Here is a 20,160-nt window from a genome sequence, read left to right as displayed (position 1 = left end):
TAAATATTTTATTGGCACTCAGTTTTGCATCATCCACTCCATTCATTTGTGGCCTACTAATAATGAAACCATGCGAAGCTCAGATAGGTAAAATCTTTACACCCTACCAGGGATTTTCTCAAACACAAAACATACATGGCTGAGGAACGTGGAAGCTCCACGGCTGAGCTTTAATTTTGGAAGGAGTATAATTCTTACTTTTAAGAGCTTTTTTTTGGCATTTTACTTCCTAGTATTCTGTCCACAATTTCTTAGCACAACAAGAGAGAAAGGAACCCCCCAGTATTCAGTTGTGGGGTATGGATTTGTGTTCATGTCATGGGTTCAAACTAACCTATTTTTATCCATGTGCTTCATGTACTTTTTAGCCATGGCAGCCCTGACTTCTAAAGACTGGGCTGTTTTTTCTTCCTCTTGTTTTTCCTGATGGGAGTAGACAGATTGTGTTTGAACATACCGAAACATGAAGCCAAATCTTGAAAACCCTTCTGAGACGGATGTTTTCTCCTTCTTTGGCCTGCTCTGGGTGTGAATACAAACTGAATTCCCACTTGGCAGTTCCAGCTTCTCTGTGTGTGCTTCCTCTGCAGAGATGAAGCCACTTGCAGCAGCAGAGCCGGTGGGGCAGATGACGCCTGTCCTGGAGGAGCTCGGCCACCCGTGTGCCTTAGAGCTGCTGAGGAGGTGAGCCATCCATACACAATGACAAGCCTACCTCAGTGTCCCCTGGCCAGCCCCACAGCTGCTGGAAACCTGGGTAACTGTTGATCTAACCCACTTTTCCCTCACTGGGGGGCTGGCCCTGCCCTTCACTGTCCCTGAGCTGCCTGGTGCTCCCCATGAGTGCCTTGCAAACACGCCTTGGCAGGAAATGAGAGGCCCCAGTGTGGTGTAGCTCCCACCCTGCTCCCTGCAGGCAGGACAGTATTTGTATGAAGAGCCCACACTTCTCATCCACGTGGACAAAACTGAATTTTGCCACACCACAGCTGAAGGGACTCGCCTGGGGAGCAGTAGAGGGGTTGGTGGAGAGCTGGGGTGGCACAGCGGCGTAGGGAGAGCCAGGAATGTGGGATCTGGGGAGGGAGGTAGTGCAAGAGCCAGCAGTGGGGTCCCCCAGATGGAGTTAGCCACCCAGGGAAGGAGAAAGAAGATGATTGCTGATCATCCTTGCTACTCCTGCAGCTGCCCCATGCAAACAGTGGCCTCAAACAGCCTTTCCCTCTCCCCACCCTCAAAACGCAACCACTGCCCCATCCCTCCCTCTCCCTGAGAGGAGAGCTGTCAGTTGTGGTCTCTGAGGGAAAGGCACTGCCCCAGCCAGCCTGGGATAAAGCTACAGAGTGGAGAATCAAAGCCCAGATCCAGGCAGATACTTTGTGGTAACCTAAGATCCAATGGAAATCTGGGGAGATTTTTCAAAGGAGCCAGAGAATACTCCCAGTAGGTGCTGTTGCTCCATCCTGACCTGCTGACCCACGGGGGAGGTTGCTGCTGTGTTCACACACACACAGGTGGGCCAAACCAGCCGAAACAGGGTGGAAATAGCCAAGCCACTGGTTCCCAGCGCTGGCTGCAAAGTCCTCACACACAGCAGGTGGGACGGGACGTGCCAAGAGCCCCAAGCCTGCGAGCACGGAGCAGCTCCACGGAGAGCTGAAGGACCACAAGACCAGGAGCTGACTCAGAGCACGGCAAGGAGGCATCTCCCCAGAGTGGGATGAGATGGGAGCAGTAGGTACGTAAGATGTTTTTGTTTTTTCCTGATGTTATCCCCATTTTCCCAGGTCCCAGCTTCAGACAGCCGTCTGCCACCCGCTTTGGCCAGACACTGAGACGCTGCGAGTTGGCTGGTGTTGCTGTCATGAGCAAAGGTGCAGTTCCATGGATTGTCTGGGCCGTGCCAGCCTGTTCCCGCAGTGATTTTGCATGGTGGGAAGTAGGTTGGGACTGGGCAAAGGGTGCTCCGGCTCTGGCCCACTGCCAGAGGAGGATTTGTCCATTATAGTCTCACTTGCTCTTGGGGTGTGGCCTGAAAGGGAGCGTTGGAGCCAATATTTATTGGGGTTTTTCCACACTTTGTTATGAAACCCTTGGTTTTTCCATGCCTTGAATTTGGGAGTAGATACCTTAGTAAAGAGTATTACAAGTGCCTGGCTCCAGGGGGATGCCTCCCACCTGTTGGTCTGTAAATGCTGTAGAAAGAATGGTGTATGTAACTGTATTTGAGCAATGGTGCAGTTTACCTGAGGTCAGGCAGCAGTCTGAAGGAAGGGCTTGGAGCAGGAGTCAGACTGCCAAGTCCCTGAGCAGTGTGCCAGGCTGGAGCAGGGCTCCTCCATCCCTTCTGTCCTTTCCTGGTTTTGTTCTCCCTTGCATTCCTAGGGAAAAATGAAAGAGAGGAAAATTAAATACAAATTATAAGCTCCAGCACCTTTGCTAGGGAAATCTGCAACCAAGTGCAAGTGGATGAGTTGGATTCAGTATTGGCCACTGATTCTTAAAGAACTACTTTCTGCCCGAGGGAGCTGGTTCAGAAACCAGCCCAGGAGCTGATACCCACAGCTCTGAGTGAGAACAAGGGCCACCCTTCCTAATCCGAGACTTAATCAGTTGAATTTCAGTTATCAAGAAGCCCTAAGGGAAGCCTGGCCTATTTTTATGCCCTGGAGCCCCCCTGGAAGCGCCAGCCCCAGCAATGTGGTGCAGCAGTGCTCCAGCACAGCTGAGCCTCACACGGTGCCGGGGCAGCATTGCCCCCATATCGGAACTGTCGGGAGCTAAAGGCAGCAGAAGGAGCTTTCCTTTCACACCTTCAGTTTCCATGTCGACATGCCAGAATGACATGAGGCAGCAGATGGATGCAGACCAGGAAGAATATTTGGACATATTAGGCAATGGGGATCGGGTCCCTTTAGCTCACACATCTCCAGCTGAGAGATCACGAGGCAGCGGCCGCAGCTGCAAAGGACCAAACCGAGAGCTTCTCGTGAGAAGTAAAATGGGCTTTACCCAGGTTTATTGAACATTTTTTTAAGCCACCACCTCCTGTCCCAGTCTGCAAAACCTAAACCCTGCCCTTATAAATTGCTAACAGAATTACCTAATTCCAGTTGAGTTCACAACCTTTCTGCTCCCTCCCTGAGCTGATACCCTTTCCTTCTGGGGAGAGGTTGAACAACAGACATTCAAATAAAATCCTGTGTCACCAAACACACTTCTTAGTCATCTGTGCTTCCCAAATGCTCTGGTGTCTCCAGTCCCCTCTACTCTGTCTGTGGAACTGTTACTTTGCATAATAGAAGGCATCAATTCTCCAGCCATCTGGAAGGCACACCATATATCATTTAGGTGCTTCACTTGCTCTCCCATCAGTAAAACAGGAATGTGGCTTCCTTCTCATTTCCCTTGATGTCTTAGCTCTGTGCTAGAGAGGTCAGGTTAGAAGCAGCCATGGGGGAGTGACCCGTACCCTGAACTGGGTTTCACAGTTTTGAAGGAAGTCTCTGCTTCACAACCAGGTCATTTCCTAATTCAGTGTGAGCAAAGGGATAAAGAACTCAGTAAATCCCAGTTGAGAGAGAACACTGGGTGTAGTCATATATGCAAATGCCCCATTCACCTCCCAAGGAAACCTGGATCCCCTTCAGCAAAGCCTGGAGACAGGGATCACATCGGCTGGGCATTGTGCTCTGGAGAATCACTGCCAAGGGTCAGTGTCTGCAGCCAGCTAAGCAGCCCCACACGTGCATCCGATGGGATGATCCTGAGGGAGGTGGCTGAGCCCACTCACATCCAGCATGGAGAGAGCTGCTGGGGGAGGGCACAGGAGTTCCATCATCCCTGAGTGACCCCTCATCTTAAGGACCAAGCCACCTTTCCATCCCCATTGCTGCTTCTCTTAGAAACCAGGGAAACTACCAATTTGCTGCTATTCCTTTATGTCCAGAGGAGTATCTTGTGTCCATCCAGACCTGTACTCCTGTTTATCTGCTCTTGGTGAGCATAGACAGATGGTTAAGGCCTGGATGCTGAAGTTTATGACTTAAATCAATGGGATTATTCATTAGTGGAGAGATAACCATGTGCTTTTATGCTTGGCTGGAGTGGCGTCTCAAGCTCCCAGCTGGGAATCAAAGCTCTGAGTCACCAGGTCCCTCCTCTCCTTCCTGTGTGACCAGTCTCCCTGTGTCTGCTTCCTTGCCTGCTGCATAAGGAGGATGACAATCGCTTTTATCTGATGGTTACTTTCAAATGGCCCTAAAGGCCTCTTCTGGTCTGATGAAAATTCAGTAGAAGCTGGACTAGCATGGAAAGGCAGGAGGACATTTAACTAATGAAAGCACTGGAACTCGGGAAGGCAATTACATCCTTTCTTCCACCCCACATTCTCACACAGGCTACTTGGCCGTGGCTGCACAATCTTCCAGGCCAGAGAGGAGTGGGAGGCCATGAAAAGGCTGAGACAAGGGGGAAGGTGGTGGTTGGGGTGACCAGCACAGCAGGTTCCCAGCAGCAGTCGTACCTTAAAAGAGCCCCCTTTCAGTTAAAAACTGAGACCTTGATTCTGCAAGTCTCTGCTTCACATATGGACCTTGTAAAACAAAAACTAGAGAGAAAGAAAGATACATGGGCCAACAGCATATATTTTATGCCCCAATATACACTAAGTCCCCAGAGAAGTGAGGCTTCCCATATTTGGCATGTACCCCTCTGAATAAAAGATGATCTTAAATAGAGACTCCCATCAATTCTTCTGCTGGTGACCGGTGCCTTTGCCTGGTCAAATTGTCCTTTTGCCACCATTCCAGGGAGGAGAAGTTGCTCTTTCAGCCCTGCTTCAATGCACCCCTGTTTTTGGGGGAAGCTGGCCTTGGCATGCCTGTAAGATGGGCTATTCTGCACCTCCCTGTTGGTTAGCAAGTCAAATAGGGTAGTGTGAGAAACCCTGTGCAGCTACAGCTGCTGTGTCCATGAGAATGTGCAGGCTGAAACCCTGCAGAGGAGCTGTGGGCGTCCTCCCAGCTGCCCCGTGCTTTTGCAGGCACTTGTAAATACAACTGCTCTCACTTTCCATTGATAGACATCAAAAAGCAATTAAGAATCAAGCTCTTCAAATTGATAGGTCTCCTGAATTTGAAACATTTTTCATTCTTTGGCCGGTATCACTGCCTAGATTAGATTATTTTTTTAAAGGGAAGATTAAAATAAACAGTATTTATGGTTTAATTATTTGAATGACTAAGAAGCTCCAGCTTTATTTTAACTTCACAGAGGACTGGGAGATGTTTTTAATGATATGTTTTACTCACACAGGATCTTTCATCCAAGGATCTCAAACTGCTTTTCAAATAATTAATTAATCCTTGTACCTCTCCATGAGACAGTTATTATCTCTGATATTCCTGATGGGTAAACAAAGGCACAAAGACGTCAAGGCACAAAGTGCTTTCCAAATATTAATTAACTAATTCTCACACCACTCCATGAGACTGTTACTATCTCTGCCATTACCAAGGGTAAATTGAGGCACAAATATGCAAGTAAATCCCCTGAGGCCATGCAGGTGAGTCAGGAGCAGAGCTGAGAATAGTGTATGACCAGTCCCTTGGCTAATTGTTTCCAGCAAGTCCTCCACCATATACCTGACAATGGGCAGCTCATTCCCCTAAGTGAAGCACAGCTGAAACCCTTTGTCATCATCCACTGGGAATCATGTTTGCCCACTTCAGTCTGCAGCTTCTTTTGAACTTGCCCTGCCTGAAGGAAGCCAGTGGAGCTGTGATGAGAAAGAGTTGCTTTGAAGGCTCTGGGGAGCTTTGAGATGCTCTGGTGCTGGGGGCTGTCCAGCAGCACACAGTTTCTTAGAGTTCATCCCTGTACCCATATTTTTAATGGTCCATGCAAGAGAATGTAGGGAGAGGTGGGGACCCTGCAGGCCAGGGCCCCTCAGCAGCCAAACCCACCTTGCCCCTTGCACAGGGCAGCTCAGGCCCAGCGTGTATTTATTTTCTGTCCTCCCCAGGAGGAAGAGGGAAAGGCAGGAAGCTGAAGGCTCTCTCTGCCCTCAGGAAGGGTCCAGCTGGAGGGATTCTCTGCACAGGCACCTGAACCCTCACCAGGAGCACATCCCAGCTGAGCTATTTCAAACATGGGCTTGGCCTCATCAGATGCAGTCTCATTTCCACATGAAAGGGCTGGAGGAATATGGAGCCAGCTCATCTGTATTGATAAGAATTTGGCATTACTTTCCCCCAGTTATCTCAGTTTTCTGTGTACATTAATCACAATACAAAAAACAGGAGTGAGGAGGGAGGGATGGATCTTCTCAGCTGTCTTTCTGGGAGTGGGTTTTTTATGAGGTTGGATTTTTTTTCCTAAACATCCTTTTTTCCAGTTTTACTCTGCTGGAGTCTGATTGCTCCCTCCCCTCTGCAATTTGGATGCCTCACTCTGCTTGCTGCAGCTCTGATGCAAGCGCTCCGCTGCCGTGTTTGCCAAACCTGAGCTCGTCTAGACACAGTCTAACTGTAGCACTAATGTTAGGGTTCAACAGACTGATCTCAGCTTTGTCATAGCTCTGCCCACGGTCAGCACTTTGATCTTTATCCTTGAAAACCACAGCCATTGACAAAGGTAAAATGAATTTCTGACTTTGAAAGACTTTGATGGCATTCCCTTGTTTTGGTTTGTGTTTTGTTTTTTTCTCCTCTCCTTTGCTCTTCCAGCTGAACTTCATCACACAACTTCTGATTACAGCTGCAGCTCCAGGACCAGAGAGAGGTCGTGCTGTCTTGCTTTCTGCTGTTTTAAAATCCAAAGGGGGAACCCTGGGACACTTCTGGGGCAGACCGTGAGCGTAATGCAAACTGTCATGGGAATCAGAGGTAGAGAGAGGGCCCTCAGGATTTGGTCTTGTACCTTCTTAAATAAAAAACACCAAACCAAACCAAAATCATCATGAATGGGGCCAAGTGCCAATAGTAGGAGAGAATGAGAACTATTTGGTGTTAGATTTCTAGCTGGAAATCTGCAGCCTGCCAAGTCCTACTGTTTGCCTTCGTGTAGTACGAGAGGTTGAGCTGAGACAAGGGCCTTCCAGTAGACATTGCACCGACAGGTTGTGAGGGATTGCCCTGCCTGGAGGAGTTCACCTTTTAAAGAAACATGAGGAGCAAATCGAGTGCTACCACTCCATCTTCCAGATGGGAAGTGAAGGCAAGGAGCACCTTGTCCAGGTCACACAGGGCACCTGAATTCATTTTAGGGCTCCAGGTTGCCTTCATCTGTAAAAGTCTTCCAAGGACTGGGAGTGAAATCCAGGATCTCTGAAGGCAATGGGATTTTTGTCCCAGATTGCCAGGGGGAAAAAGCTTTTTCCCTAAACACCTGCCTGGAGGTGTCCAGAGGCCTTTAGCAATGGCAGTGACTCTGGAAGCACCAACAGTAGTGGCCAACCCCGAATGTCCCAGAGTGGCTTTTGGGGTGTCCAGCTCCTGGCTACGAGAGGCCACTGGTCAAAATGGGCCTTGTTAAACAGCCAAGCAAAAAACAAATCTGCTCTCAAGGTGGCTCAAAGCTGGAGCTGGCTGAACATTTTCCTGTTGTATATAAATATCACATACGCACACATGCATAGTTGGCGAGGAAAACTTTATATATAGGTAGTGTGTCTGTTTTAGATAGAAAGATGGATACATTTCATGTGTATTAACTCACATAGCTATATATTCCTAACATCCAAAACATTGTCTTTTCCTGGTTTTTCCAAACACTTCACCAGCTGATTCACAGATGCCAAATGTTGACACAATATGTTAAATAGAAATGTTGACAGTTTCCCATGGAGAGTTTTCTGCAGTCCTGGAGAAACTCTACTCAACATTTCTTTTGAGATTTGAAGGAATTTGATTAACATTTTGCTGTTGCCCATTCCTGACTACTCTGAGTTGAGCTGGGACCGGAGGAGCACTTGATGAGTAAGGCTCTTCTGTTATTTACAGCCTCATTGAAACGATGAAGTAGCAGGAATCTCCTTGGAGAGCAATGGATCACAGCACTTGTCAAGATGATTTCCAAATCAAAGATGAATTCCAAGGAGCAGCAAGGGTATAATTTTAGAGCCCATCAAGCCAATGGCAAAAATCCCAATTTTTGCACAATATTCTTAATGGAGTCTCTGAAATTTTGGAGCTTCATATATTATATATTATATATTATATCCTATATTATATATTATATTGTGGCTAAGAAGTCCTGTCCAAATTCAGCATCTGTGTGCCTTACAGAGGAATGACCCTAAAAAGGAGTGATGAAAAAGGTCAGTCTAGTTTAAAAACAAATACTGTGTTTATAACGAGACCGAAGGGACAGTGAAGAATTCAGTACTCGATACTGACACCTGCCACTTGCAAAATATCTCCACCACTAGGAACAAATATTTTGTGAGAGTTTGGAAAATTTTGGTCACTCATTTTTTTCCTCCTTTGTTTCCATTTCAGTCACTGTGCAATAACAGCACTGACGTTGCTAAATGTCACAAAGTGAAGCTGATGAAGTTGCTTCATGTGCTTGTTCCAGGTGAGATGGCAACAGGAGCAGTTATAATTCTTACCCAAACAAAACAAGACAAAAGAAGTATTTGCTAATGTTTTTGGATATAGTTGTTAGGTCCCAGGCGCAGAGATTAGTCAGAGTACCCATAAATATCACTGTCACTGAACTCTGATTTCCAAGATCTTCACTCCCAAACAGCAAAGGAAAACCCAGCCGAGCTCTGGCCACTGGGCTATGGATTCCTACTGGGATTTGCCCAGTTCTTGGTCCCCATCAGTGCAATTGGGGGAGCAAGGAGGGGAAGCCAGAGGCACATCTCATACAGTGGATGTCCAGGTAGGAAAATGCCCCCCTTGTAAATCATATGGCACAAGTGACCCCTCGAACTTCATTCCTGATGTCACAGCTTCCAGTCACATCATTTGGGAGGGATCAGCCTGTCAAGCTAGACACAGTCTTGGTCTCAGTAAATATGGCAGTTCTGGCACTGTCATGTAAAAAAATCCAGTTTCCCAGAGAAAAGCTCAGATGACAGAACCAATCCAAGGTATTTATCACTTCACACTGTGCTAATGCAAACAAAAACATCACACACTTCAATAAATCCATTGCTCAGTCTCACCAGAACAGACATTCCCACGTGACCAGTTCCAAGCTGGAAGGGTTTGGGTTGGGTTTTGCTATTAATATTCTTTTGTAATGGAGAAGGCATTTTTCAATTGAATGAAAATTTTTGCCTCCAAAAATGTCCACTTTCACTGAGAGATGTAGAGGTTTCAATAAGAAAAAACTAAGACCAGTAATTCAGTGATTGCCTGAGTGAGAGATTTCTTCTCCCCACCACCTCAAAAAAATCAAAAAGTAAAATATTAAGTGAAGGAACCAAATCCATCCATGCCATCAAAGTTTTTCATAGGGGAGAGTCCCTGGCTACTTCCATCATTCACTTTGCAATTATGGTGTATTTAGAGCCAACCTATTTAACCCCAAAATTAGCTCAGCTGAGCTGGAAATGCCACCCTCAGTTCTCTTAGACATGTATGAGAGGACTGGGTGCAGTCAGACACAGGCTGGGCCAACCAGGAGAAAGTCCACTGAGTTTGCAGAGGCGAACAGAGCTCAGCATTTTGGGGTGGACAAAAAGCCTGGCTGAATGGCACCATTGAAGCCTCAAAGGAGAGCCCAAGTGCCAGCCAGCACAAGGAGATAAGGAGCACCCTGGGAGAAGGGTACAAAGGTAGCACTGATGAGCAGGGCTTGGCTTTGCTCCCACAGAGGTCACAGCTGGGTCCTCTATTAAATTTTTCTCAACACAGCAGTATTGAGAATTATACCAAGCTACTGGCTAGTAATGCCTCCCTCCCACAGACCTTTCAGAAAATATAAGTCTTTGACAGTCCTGGCATAAGCAAAGACAGTCAAAGGCTCTGTTATCTTCTTTTATAAACTGGAGAATTTGACTGTGAGGAGAGAAAGGTCCCTGTCCTGAAAAGCATCACAAGTATCACTCTTGTGAGTAAAGTGGTACCTTTGCCTGAGCAGATCTCTGAAGGTGCATCCTGGGCTTAGAAACAAGAGCCTTCATCTTGAAATACAAGTGAACAGTAAAAATGTGTCCATTCTGAATTTTTAAAAATTATCTATTGTACTTAAGGGATAAACTCTTTGTTTCTATTCCATTACCAGTGTCCCTTTGGAGTTGGAGTTCCTGTGTGCACAGGCATCATCCAGGTTCATCAGACAGCCAAATCTTCAGCATGGCAAAGTTGTTCCCAGTCATCTCTCTGTTTATTTTCAATTTCCCATCCTATCAGCTCAAACTAAGGTGGGAGGAGGTAAAGCAACTAGAAGGGGCAGTTTTTAAGGCTGCAACTGAGTAGAAGGTAAGAAAATATAATAAATTTTATTTCATGCCTTCTTGCCAATTGTTAGAAATGTGCAGTCCATATGAATTCATATAACAAGGAGGGAATGTTGGGAAAACCAATAAAGATTTTGTGGTCTTAACTATAATGAATGTAGTTTGATTTAGAGTCTGTTTTTCACTGCATGGCAAAATGAATCATAAAATACTGGACCTTGAAACTCCTGCATTTTTTAACAATAGCCTGGGGACAGTTTACAGTGTAATGAATTGTAATTAACCCACCTTCAAAATCTTTTATGAGTATTTTGCCAATTAGCTTCGCATGCTTGCTAATGACTCATGGCCAGCGCATGTCTTTGCAGAGCCGGGTTTTACAGAGCAGGGTTTTACAGCGCACGCCGGCCTGTTCAGTCAGCGCAGGGACGCAGGACGGGGAGGCAGGCACAGGTAAGACCCAGCCAGCCCCAGCAACCTACATATTTCAACACTCCCAGAGCCTTTGCTGCTCCCTCAGACCCAAAATAACTGCAATAATGTATAGCGACGTCAAAAGGCTTTGGTTTCCCAAGGATTGCGAGGAATGCAAAGGGCTCAAGTCCTGACATCTGTTGTTACTTAGTACTAACATATATAATGCTGCTAATTGCTGAGCCATCTTTGTTTTCCTTACTTAGCACTAGGGTTAGAATTATTTTATTTTTGTGGTTCATGGCTTCCTGCCACTTGCAACACAAAGTCCACTCTAAAGAAAATAAAACAACTACCAGGCTGACTACTAACAGTGTGTGGAGGGCTGGGGTGGTTTCTTCCCCCTCTCCTGTTTTAAGCTGTGTTTTTGTTGGATTTTATTTTAATTAAGATAAGAAGAGACAGCAGAGGTGGGACCTGAGCGGTGTCACACCAAAAGGCCACATGGGCCAGTATCCCGTCTCCCAGTATCCCATCTCCCAGTATCCCATCTCCCAGCATAGCCAGGAGGCGATGCAGGAGGAGGAAACTCCTGGAGGAGGCTCAGCATTCCCTCCCCTGCTGTACCCTCCTCGCTCCAGGCAATCCGCGGTTTATGGACTTCCCAAAGCAGAGGCTGCCTCCAGACCAGTGTGTTTTAACAGCCACCCATGGATCTATCCTCCTCAAATGTTTTTGATCCCTTTCTCAAGCCATTTATAACTTTTGGCCTCCGCAACATCCTGTGGCAATGAGTTCCACAATTTAATTATGCTTTGTATGAAAAAGTACTTCCTTCTGTTGGTTTAAACCTCCTTGTGTGACAGCACCACCAGGTCCCCTCTAATTCTTTAGTAGAAGCAGTGAACAGCCAGTTCCTATTTGATTTTTTCTATGTCAGTCATGATCTGAGAGGTCTTTACTGAACCTCCTGCTTCTGTCAGCCCTTTCCACCTTGAAGGCTCCTCATCTGCTTGTTTTTCCATCTTTGTTGAAGCTGTTGCCCATCTCTCCTCGTCCTGAATGCTTTCCTTCCTGTGCTTTCCAGTTCAGCTCAGCTCTTTTGGAGTTTGATGGCCAGGAAACACACTACCATGGAGCTGCAGTTTCACTGAGCAGTGCTGTAATGATGTTTTCTGATTTGTTCCTGTCTCTTTGCCAACTCATTCCTAACGTGATAGTCGCCTCTTCTGATGGACTTTAAATGATATTTGCAGAGGCCTCCCAGCTCTCTTTGCTAAGTGTTATTTTTAGGGCTTGTCTGTGTTGAGGTACAGCGAGGGTGAGTTCTCTGCACGTGCTCTGCCTCTGTTGACACTGCACTGCATCAGCCATTTTACTGCAGTGCTTTGTGGCCACATTTGCATCGTCTGCAAAATTTCTCATCTCAGTATTCATCCTTTTTACTGGAATGTTCATTAATATGAACACTATCAAATGAGTATTTCAGCAACTCAGTTCTAAGTAACACGCAAAACCTTCTCTCTCACACAAAGATGTGTGGCAGACCCCACCCCCAAGGCCTTGAGGGGACCCATGGTAGTGAACCTTCAGAGCTTCATATCCACCATCAAAAAGACAGCTTTTAACTCCTTGTAACTTCAGGCACAACTTTCTTCTCTCACCTCTTATCACGAAGCCTCGTTGCAGACAGTTTTTAGGCATTTGTGTTTATTGGCACGACTCTACAGACTCCTCTGAGCACATTATCAGTATTGAGTGGGTAAGCTGGAGAAATCAGCGATAAGAGGGCCCATCTGGTGTGTCAAGTATTTCATTCCACAGCCAGGGATATGTCATTTGTCGGCTTATTATTTTTAATAACTATCAGTCTGTCCCTGCTGGTCATGGTTTCTCCGTAATCCATGCAGACCATGAAACACAGGGACCTCAGGTTGGTAGGAAAGACTTGGCTGTAACAGTGCCTTGGGTTGCCAGGTACAGAATCACTTCTGTTTACAGGTGAGCTGCACACCTTCTGTAATGAATTCCTGTAGTTCATCAACAAAACCCCACAGAATCTGTCCTTAATGCCCTATTGCAAGAGACCTCAGCATCTCGAATTGGCTTGGTGTGGCTGGGCAATACCTGCTGCTGCTCCCAGCTGCCCTCCTCTTGGGGAATTCACAGTTACACCATGACCTCAGTTCCTCTGGAATGGTCTGTTTGCACTTGCCAGCTGAAGAGATTTTCTCTTTGCCACACCATGGTACAGGTCCCGGAGGCTGAGCCCTCACAGCAGTGTGAGATCCCAAGGGGCAGTTAGCATTGGCAAGCCATTTCCTTGTTTCACAAAACACCACCATTTCTCTGCTGTCCTGGATCGTTCTCACTCCCCCGTCAGTCAGGTGTCCCTGTGGAATGGCAGGAAGGGCCAAGCCTGTGATAAACTTAACCTGGCACTCCACTTGTGCCTCATCCTGGAAAGCCCTGTGTTTGGGAAGCATCCCTGAGCGCTGTGACTCAGGTCTCCCCTGGCTCTGTTGTGGTGCAGGACCTGCCACATGAAGTTATCATGAGTTTCTGAGCGTTACCCCTCTGGGTGTTGTTCCATGCACCACTTTGCACCTGGAAAACCTGTTTGCTGGACGTGCAGATAATCCACTGCAGAAAACTGTGTCACAAACATGAGAGCCCGGTGCTTGTAGAGATCTTAATTGGAAGGGGAGCCAAGCTTTGCTGGTGGAATTATACACTTCCTGAGCAGCATGTTTGGACCACAACTTTTTCCAAAGAAAAACTGCAACATCTACAGATTTCCCAACCACACTGATCCTGCTGCACTGACCTCAATTGCAATCGCAAATCTTCAACCTGTTTTTTTCTCTTCTTAATTCAGTGGGAGCTTTGCCTGTGCTGTGCAGGACTGGACCATCTGTGTACGTCCAGGTCATGGAAAAATATTATTTCTGTACCAGAAGAGATCAGTGTGTCCCCAGGGCAGAGTGCATTTACAGTCCTACGCTTCTACACGTCGTGTGGACTTTCCCTCACTGGGGCTCTAATGCTGAATCAGTTCAGTCAGTGGGAATGGGGGCATTAAATTTAGTCAGAGCAGGATTATATGTGTTATTTTAGCCAATCTAACGTGTCACAAAAATGTGTTGATTTTTTTTTTTTTCTTTTTAGAGAAAAATAAAACATATGTTGAGATAATCAGTGGGAATCATTGGAGAGTTGCAAGCATGGAAATGTATACATATTTGAAGTTACAACACAGTTTTCTTGGGTGGTTTTTCTTTTCCCGTGCTACACCGTGTGTGGACAAATAATTTGGATGATGATCACTCGGGTGCTTGTAATCTGAAATCCTGTCACCCCTGTTGCAAACAGAAGTGCAGGAGAGAACATTTCCTTGCAGTCCCACCCAGCTGGGGTGTTTCACTGCAAGCAGCACCATCGCCTGTAACCCAGCAGAGCATGGCGGGGTGGGGGTTGTGCATTGAAATTATTGCTCTTCTGCCAAAGAGCTAAGGCAGCACTAGTTCTTCTTTACTTTTTTTCCTTCTCATTGACACCAAAGTATAAAAGCCAGCAGTGTTCCTGCACTGCAGTAGGAACTGCACGTGTGACACCAGCACACTGCCATGCTTGGAGCTGTTATTTCTATGCACAGAAAGGAAGGTCTAATGTGTCTGGATGGGACGTGATGGAGGTGCAAAGGAATTCCAAGCTGGCCAGCTGTATTTTCCCAGCAGATCCATTCTGCTGCTGTGCCTGCCTTTCATGAGCTGGACAGTGATCTGAGGGCTGAAGCCAGTCCAGGTGTACTGAAGGTGGGCTAATGCTTACATCCTGTCACAGAACCATTTAGGTTGGAAAAGACCTCTGAGATCAGCAGGTCCAACCTTTGACTCTTGTCAACTAGAGCATGGCATTAAGTGTATCTCCAGTCATTTCTTGAACACCTCCAGGGACGGGGACTCCACCACCTCCCTGGGCAGTCCGTTCTGGTGTTTAACAGCGCTTTCCATGAAATTCCTCCTGATGTCCAGCCTAAACCTATCAAAACTCTCAGGGCAGATGCAATCCCATCACTGATTAGCATCTCTCTTTTTTATCTTCTTTAGCACTTAGCTTCTAAAACTTTGTGGAAATTCAAAAGGCTGGAAGTGGTCGCTGCACCCTGGAGTAAAATGCTGTCCATTTTACAAGGGGCCAATTCATGCATTTGTCTGTAAATTCCACAGTGGCTCTTTGTTTAAATGCTTGCTCCTTATTTAGGATTATTCACTAAAGTCTTTTATTCTTGACATAACCCACAGTTTTAAAAAAACCCTTTCTCCATGTCGACAAGCTGTGTATGAAGCAGCTCCTTAAGCCGGGGCAGCTCAGCGGCTTCCCTTGGATCCGTAACACTGAACTAAGGACAGATATTTTGGAGAGGTCTTTGTGGTTACCTGCATTATCTTGGTCTAAGCATTCATTTATTGGGCAGAGACATGATTTTTATATTTCTTAGTAACGTTACCCAATGTTGCATAATTTTCAGAAGCCATGGGGTCTCTTCTCCAGAAGAGCCAGGACTTCACCACTTGACACCAGCTGAAGAACCGGCTCTCAGCGTTCAGTACATTAGGGAGGAAAGAAAAAAGTAGCAAAATAAGGCACCATACTCTAAGTTATAGAACTACCAACCAACCAGGGACTTGTGCCAACTTGGAAACGAGATATGAACTAGAGTGTTTCTATTTTTGCATTAAAGTGGAAACAGGTGGAAAGGATGTGTGGAATTTATCAAGCCAAAGAAATACTTTTTTTCATGTTAAAATTCGAATGGAATGGAAATTACAATCTTCCAGTGTTACTGCAGAGCTGCAATATTGGGTTTCTCCTTACTCAGCCTTTAGCAGTAAGGAACCAGCTGCAGTGGAGATGGAGGTTTGGAATTTGCTTCCTAACCCCATCTAACTCTCTCCCGTGTCTGCCCTATTTTGAGTTATTGCACCACCTGGCACAGAGGATGTTACTGACTCCGGAGAGAAGAGTCAAGTTTTGCAATAATTTTTTTTATAGATTGCTAACTGAAGAATAAGAACAAAAATGAGCTGCTGGATAGCAGAAACCAGTGGTTTTCCCTATTCCTACCTAATTTATTGCAGTGAACCTCCGCTCCCACACTGAGTAAGGCACTTTGGCTCAGCTCAGGTATTTACTGTGTGTCAGCACTGAGCCAGTGGAGTGGTGGAGAGACCAGAGCCACACCAAAGCTCTGCATTTTGAACCAAATTGCTCCCACTCCCTTCCTACCTCCACCTTGGAACAAAACCCGAGAGCAGTGCTGGAGTGTGTTCCTAGATGACTTACTAAAGAAAAAAACCACATCCAGAAATATTTTTTAAAATTATGACATAGTATAAATGGGACAAACTTTACCAAAGCACTTGGTTATCCATTGCCTGGAGGGTGGGACCAGCTGCATCACTGGTTGGACAAAATGTAATAAAATGGGTGGACAGACAATCTAAAAGGCCTTCACTTATCTTAGTTATCTGTTTCCAGTAAATAGCCCTGACTCTGTTGTTACTTTAGAGAGGAAAATGTTGATCCATGTCCTAAAAATGTTGCCATCAGCCCTGCCATAGACTTCTTTGTCCAGTGGAATCCAGTGGATTTGTCCACCTGCATCCATTCAGCTCAGCAAACAGCCTCTGATCATGACCATGGGCCGTACTAGTCAAATGTCCTGTGTGGCCCATTCCATGGGACTGTGGAATGTCTGCTGTGTTCCATGCCACAGGCATCAGGACAAGAGGCTACTGGCAGTAAGCTCCTGGTCTAAATGAGCTTAAATGTGGATTCAAACATTTCTCCTCTTATTAAACTGCTAGAAGCCACTTTTTTGCATTTTTAATTTGAACTAAGAACACTGTTCTGTTATGTTAAGGTTTGCAGGGTTTGGGGGGATATCTGTGTATTGGTTTTATATTATTTTTTAGTTTTATTTTTTCATGCTTCTTTATGTTTCTTGCTTTCAGACAGAAACCCAAAGAGCAAAGTATTTTGCAAAAGCTGTGGGGTTGGAAGGTCTTTGAACTCCTTAACACCAGGAGGAGATAAAAAGCTCACAGGACAGGTTGTTCTCTGGAGGCTCTCGGCCCAATCTGCAGGAGCTGAGGCAGGTCGAGTGCATTCAGGGGGTGGACTGAGGGAGGAAACATTCAGGTACTTTTCAACTATGCAACCAAACCATTTGTCACTTGTCTAGACACATGTTTCAGAAGGGAATAAAATAAAAGAAAGAAAAATACCGCGTCTGGAAATTCTTCCCTGGTGACTGTTGTGCAGCCGAAGAACTGGGTAATTCCCTTCAACTGAATAAACATCGGAGGGAGTCTGAGAGCAATTTGGCTCCAGAGCAAATATTGTTACCAAATTCTTTGCACCTGCAGTGGTCAGGGAAATGATAATACACCCTCTCCATGTCTTCCTACCCCGCTTCCACTTTGGGAAGGAGCCCTGTAGTATCTCAGCTCTGCTACAGCACAAACGTTTGTGTGGGCAGAGCTTCAGGTGAGACCCCGCTGGTACAGCCACGGCCTCGTCCCACCAAACCCACTCTGCTCCCCAAGGAAAGGGAGGGGTTGGTGTCAGACTCACAGGGAGGAGCTGCCTGTCACTGGTGGCCTCCTTGGACGGGGATTCCAGGACAAAGCAAATGGAAAGAAGCCATGAGATGTGGATAATGGTCTCTGTTCCCAGCTCAGGCACAGGAACACAGCAGTAGCTGACACCCCTGTGAGCCCATCGGTGCCGGGGCTGCTCAGCTAACAGACTCTCAAGACAGATAAAAAAATAGGGGGGAAATTGTAATATTTGTAATATTTTAAAATGTTTCTGCTGTAAAAGTATTTTTTCACAGGAAGTATCTTGGGCAGAAATGTAATTGCCTTATGAAGAGTTCTTGCATCACACTTGGAATGTAATTCTGTCCTGAATCACAAGTTGCTGGGCTTATGCTACTACCTGAAGATATTTGACTGTATTTCCCTTAATTTTTAGTAAACTTGGTAAATTTAGTGAAATTGCTGTGCTTCTTTCTTCCGTAGAGAACTTCTCGAGTTATTTATATTAACCAATCACAGAAAAAAATGGGCAAGCTCTGTGTTCCACTGGAGTGGTTTGTCCTCACTACATCAAACTGTTGGCATCATAATTTGCCACCCTGCCTCACACTAGCCATAGAATGCAGTCATTTAGTCCTGCACAAAGCCCAGTAATTTGCATTTTAAATTTATAATAAACAAATAATGTATTTATTTATTATATAAAGCACACATAGTTCAACAGCCTGATACTGAGTTGGCCTTGCTCACTCACAGCCCCAACCTCCTGCACAGTAACAAGGAGCGTGCCATAGCCTCAGGAAGTTTTGGAGTGTCAGGAACTCAGCAGGCAGGTTTAAGAACAAGTACTTAGGGCTTTCTCTGGGAAATAAATGCTGTGTAAAGAGGAGAAAGTTACACCACAATGTGAAGACAGTGATCAGATGATTAGGAAAGAGAACAAAAAAGAGACAATGCTTAGTTACAACAAAGGAATTCGAAGGAATTACGGCAATTTCTGTTAGCTAAGTAGCTGTAAAGACTACCAAATATTCCTTATGATTCCTAAGCATAGTAACTGATAGTTATTCATATCTGTCCATGAAAATGAACCCCCTACAACAGCACGATTTAATCGCTGCAAATTCAGATTGGCAGAAAAAGTGCTCTGGGTTTTGTATCACTTGACTGAGCTTAGCAAATGAAAACACAGGAGATTTGGTTGATCCTCCACAAAGCTTTTGGGATGTGACAAGATCCGAAAGGAACAGGACAGTCTTGTGATTAGGTTTGGATTGCACTGAGCTGTGCTTGTGAGCTGTGCTGCTTCTGAGCCCAGCTGTGCCCTGCTGTGGTGGGCGAGGAGACCTCAGGATGAACATGATTTGTCTTTGCCAGTTTTGTCCATTTGGTCAAGGAGCAGGATCTGCCCTGGCAATGCATGAATGTAGTTCCTGCAGCACACAATTAATTCAGGAACGAACCTGAACAAAACCCGACATTTTCTGCTCAAATAAGGGTGACATGGAAGGCTCCCCCAAACCCCAGCACATCAGAAAATGTTCTCTCACCACACTACCAGCCCCAGTCAGCCCCAGTAACCTCATCCACCCCGGTAAACCCAACCATTAGCTCCTGCTGAAGACATATTCCCACGGAGGCACAGGGAATGGCTGGAGCATCCCATGCCAGCACCGCACCGCTACCCTGAAGGAGCAGCCCCATTAGCAGAGCCTCTGTTAGATTCAACCCAGACTTCCTCACAGTATCACATCATAAAACCATCGTGCATCTGGCCCAAATTTAAGGCACAGTTGGCAGCATTTGATACAAGAAAGAAACCAAGGACTGAATTAGTATCCCACGAGGTTGGTTTGTTTTTCAAGCCCCAGATGAAGTGCGGAGCCATGTGGAGAAGTCCTCGATCCGCCTCCGAGCCCTTCCCAAAGGAAAGAAATGCTCTCTAGGTTTTATGCTCTTTGAAAACACCACTTCATTAACTGCCCTTTTTTTGTTGCCAGGAGAGGTTAACAAAATTACCGAGGGATGAAACATTCTTGAAACATTCTTTCTGGATCATCAAACAGGATTAGCGTATGAATTACACTGGGTGGTGCAGCTCACCTAAAGGAGAGGGGCAGTGGGGCTGCACCTTGTCCTCCTCCTTCCCGGAGTCACTGCAGTCCTTGGGGTGTGCACACACAGGCACACGTGGCCTGGTGGGTTTGGAGGGGAGGCAAAGGGATAAACCTGAGTGCTGGTGTTGCTCTTTGCTGTGCCTCAGCGCATCCACCAAGCCTTGGTTTTGGCACGTGCTTGGCTGGTGCTGCTCCAGTCACTCCATGAGTGTGGCACACACGGCTGGAAATCCTTCCCAACACCTGCCCACATGGACTTGCTCGGCTACAGCAGAGCCAGGTAAGCCAGCAGGGCAGAGCTACACGCTGTGAGAAAGCTCAGCTCCCTCTGAGCCTTTATCTCTTTGCTGGGTGTGCTGCTTTTTGCACACAGACATGACAACCAAGTGGTTACAATTCCCAGCAGGGAATGGCTTGGTCTGTCTTACACAGAAAAGTGCTGCTCCGGCTCCACACCAATCACTCTTCCTACAGAATTTTTTTTAACCCATGGATAAACTGCACAGGTACACAAGACCCTCCACATTTTATTTTGCTCAGCACCTTTGCTCCTGCAACAGCCGGAGCTGCATCCCTGACTGGTACCAGTGTTCTCAGGGTGTTTGTT

The 20,160-nt window shown here is 46.2% G+C and overlaps 1 long non-coding RNA gene across 6 annotated transcripts; it reads left to right on the top strand.

The window, feature by feature from the left end:
• The first annotated feature begins 590 nt into the window (after positions 1-590).
• On the top strand, positions 591-17,891 carry LOC116783796. 6 transcript variants are annotated; one of them, XR_004355845.1, is made up of 5 exons: positions 591-1,738; positions 6,729-8,580; positions 10,243-10,439; positions 10,786-10,870; positions 16,849-17,891. It is a non-coding gene; the product is annotated as an uncharacterized LOC116783796 (long non-coding RNA). The 6 variants fall into 6 exon arrangements; XR_004355842.1 differs by having other exon boundaries at positions 591-8,109; positions 8,502-8,580; XR_004355843.1 differs by having other exon boundaries at positions 595-684; positions 1,595-8,580.
• Positions 17,892-20,160: the final 2,269 nt, after the last annotated feature.

The sequence above is a fragment of the Chiroxiphia lanceolata genome, chromosome 3 (genome assembly GCF_009829145.1).
Source record: "Chiroxiphia lanceolata isolate bChiLan1 chromosome 3, bChiLan1.pri, whole genome shotgun sequence".
In the NCBI taxonomy this organism is placed as follows: Eukaryota; Metazoa; Chordata; class Aves; order Passeriformes; family Pipridae; genus Chiroxiphia; species Chiroxiphia lanceolata.
The sequence above is the reverse complement of the archived record's forward strand: the minus strand, read 5'-3'. Positions and strand labels throughout refer to the sequence as shown.